Here is a 3,575-nt window from a genome sequence, read left to right on the forward strand (position 1 = left end):
TAGTGATCTTGCTGCAGGGACTCTCTTCCAACAATTTAGTGGACACCACTCCCTGCAACACAATATTATGCTCTTGAAGGGTAAATTGCATGGTAAGTTTTTTGAAGTTCCATGAGACAATGCCTAGTGTTTGTAGCCATTGAACACCCAATACCATGTCACACCCCACCAACTCCAATAGAAAGAAATCCATAGTGAATGAATGTACCTGAATTTTCACCTTGATTCCCTTGCCTTTACCCTCACTCACCAACTGCTCACCATTAGCCACCCTTACCTTCACTACATCCTCCTTGGAAACTGTAATTCGATACTTCTTTGCTGTTGTGGTGTCAATAAAGTTATGAGTACTGCCTTAGTCAATTAAAATCACTACCCACTAGCTAGCCACCTTCCCATTCACTCTCATAGTTATAAGGATTGTCGAACCAATTAATGCATGTAGGGATATTTCAGGTTTTGAGCTCATCTCAATAAACTCCACCAACTCCTTCCCTTCCTCAGCCTGGGGTATTAAGTCACCTTCTTCTCCTCCTTTTTCATCTCCATCATCCACTTCTTCTATAAAGAACAACTTAGGATTCTTGCACTTGTGTCCCAAATTCCACTTGGAATCACAATAGTAACATAGCTCTTTATCTCTCCTTTCCTTCATCTGACTAGAGTTGATCTTCTGTACAGGCACTATGGCCTTACTAGAGTTCTCTCTAGCCTGGTTACCACTTCCTCTAATAGGTCTTGTTTCTACATAACCAGCAGAGGGACTCCTAAACTTCTTTCTGCTCACCTTAACATGTTCCTCTTGGATGTTAGCCAAGCTAAAGGCAGTTAGAAGATCAGGTGGGTTAAACATCATGACTGGGAGCCTAATCTCATCTTTTAATCTGCTCAAAAAATAGCTTAACTTGTGTGGATAATACAATCTACACAATCTATTAGATAGGGTTTCAAACTCCACCTTATACTCCTCCACTGTCCCGGTTTATCTTAATATGGTTTAGTCTTCCATAGGATCGTCATACGAGCTAGGACCAAATCTAATGAGTAAAGCCTTAACAAACCCTTCACAGTCATTTATGACTCCCGAAACCTCTACATCCTGAAACCAAACCATGGCCTTACCTTCCATGTGGAAAGAGGTCAGTCTCAGTTTATGGTGAGGCAATGTATTATGAAACAAGAAAAATTGATTAGCCTTATATAGCCAACCCAAGGGATCATCCCCATGAAAAGAAGGAAACTCCAATCTCACCGACCTTGGAATCAGCTCACCATTATTCTCACCAAAGGCCTCCTACCTGTGATGTACCCTTGAAGTCGATTTATCTTGCTAATGTCTTGAATTTTTTCTTTTACAGCTCCACATTTAGCATTGCCAGTTGTTGGACCATTGTATTAGATTGTCTTTTGAGAGCAAACACCTCGGTTTCCAGTGTCTTGCATTGAGACACAGTCGATTTCTTCAAGCCATCCTGTAGTTGATTCATTCTAGTACCTTCTGCCATGGAAAATGAAGCTACCAAGGATAGCCTAGCTCTAGATATCAACTGTTATACACCTGATTAGAGATAAAATAAAAATAGCTCACTTCGAGAGTGAGTGCCTCCAATAACGAGAGGAGAGAGAGAGAAGATTGTTGTACTGATATTCTGATTGAGGAGAATCCTCCATATACGGGAAGCTTTATGCTTCAAAATTGTTACAAACTTACAGTGTAAAGATAAGAGTAAAACATCAAGTAAAATAACAGACGTCCCATTAACTAGGCTTACAACAATTGACTATGGGCTAGGCCCAACAACTAACACGGAACATAAACTAAGACTGGCCCATACTACTTATCACTTTATTGGACTGACTAGATAAAAGGGCTTGAGAGCTAGCCCATTCAGCCCATAGGCCTAGACCCCACAGAACCCTAAATCACCTCGGGTCCCTTATCAAATCACTTCCTTCCTTCCCCTTTCTGTCGTTGCCTTCATGCTATCGTTGGCCCCCTGGTCGCCACCCAAAGCAGTGGCTGCATATAACAATCCCCCATTGCATATTTCTTGAATACGAGGCTTTGAAAGAAAAAGTGTGTGTCACAATGTCTATTACAATATATCAATCCTATTATCAAGACTTCACAGCACCACTTGAAAGTGAACCTTTTATATGCCATATAGAGGGTTCTAAAGCATGTAGAAAACATGTCCGTTTCACAAAACACAAACCCAATACCACAGCAACCCATTTGTTATTTTGATATGGTTTAAAATGGCTTTGGCATCAAACTAAGCATTGAATCAAATCTACAAATGGGTTTTAAGCATGAATTAAAACCCAAACTAAGCATCAAAATAAATAAACATGGGACTCATAACCTTTTTCAACTTCCCATAAATATATCTAAATTTATATTAACATCCAAACACATTTACTCAACAAAACTCATCACTACTAATAATTAAAGAATTCAACTCATCTCAACATAGCTCAACATCCAAACGGGGTAGTTCCATTTTGCAAGTGGAAGAAGACCAATGTAATCCCTCTACAATACTTATTTTAAGTGAAATATTTCTAATTAGACCCTGACTTATATGCTTTTGATTCAACTAGAAAAGCCTAAAAACAATGAAAAAAAGTAATGTATAAAATATAAAAATCTGGAACTTATATACAAATATCATAACATAGCAAAAGATTAGGACTAACCGCTTCCCCCATCAGGAATATAATATAAAATTAATTTAAGGTTGTGTTTGGATAGTGAAGTGATATCAAATATTTTGTGAATAGTAGTAAAAAATTAATGAATAATTAATAATAGAATATTGAATAATGGTAAAAATTAATAATAAAATAACAAAAAGTAGTGGAGTATTCTCACTATTCAAACTAGCCTAAGTCTGTCCATTTTAGCTTTCCAAATCTCGTGCACTGTTTGTGATGGTTACATAAATTTGTTAGGTAGAAACTATGATTCTTGGAGAGGTCCAGGACATGTGTAAGGGTATTGAAAGGGAGAATAAAATCATACAAACAATCACGAGACAACTCTTAAGCCACACAATGTTCCTGTACGTTCTGCATTTTATCCATCTATGCATTAGTCTTCATTTTAGATTGGGTTTTATGTTCCTGTATGTTAAGCAATTTATTTGAATTTCCTTATTGATTGTGAATTAACAGGTAACTTAATGAGATGCAATTATGTGTCACATACATTGAAAGTTATACTAAGTTTACTATATGGTGAACATGTAATTATTTCATGAATAATTCTACTTAGCATCCTACACACCAGTATGCCTCTTTTAGGTGTCGTTTGGATTCGGAGATAAGTTGAGATGGGTTGTGAATAGTAGTGAGATTTGTGAGTTAAAGTTGCTGAATAGTAGTGTATAGTAGTGAGATGAATTGGAATGAGTTGAGAAAAGTATTCACATGACATGTACTGTTGGTTGAGAAAACTGTAATTCGTATAGTTTGCTTATCCCCCAACTTGTATAGATTTGTGACTTGTGATCTTAAGTTTGTATTAGGTTTTCTTTAACTTGTATAAATTTATGACTTTTCTAAATTTGTAT

The sequence above is a fragment of the Juglans regia genome, chromosome 9 (assembly GCF_001411555.2).
Source record: "Juglans regia cultivar Chandler chromosome 9, Walnut 2.0, whole genome shotgun sequence".
Classification (NCBI taxonomy): Eukaryota; Viridiplantae; Streptophyta; class Magnoliopsida; order Fagales; family Juglandaceae; genus Juglans; species Juglans regia.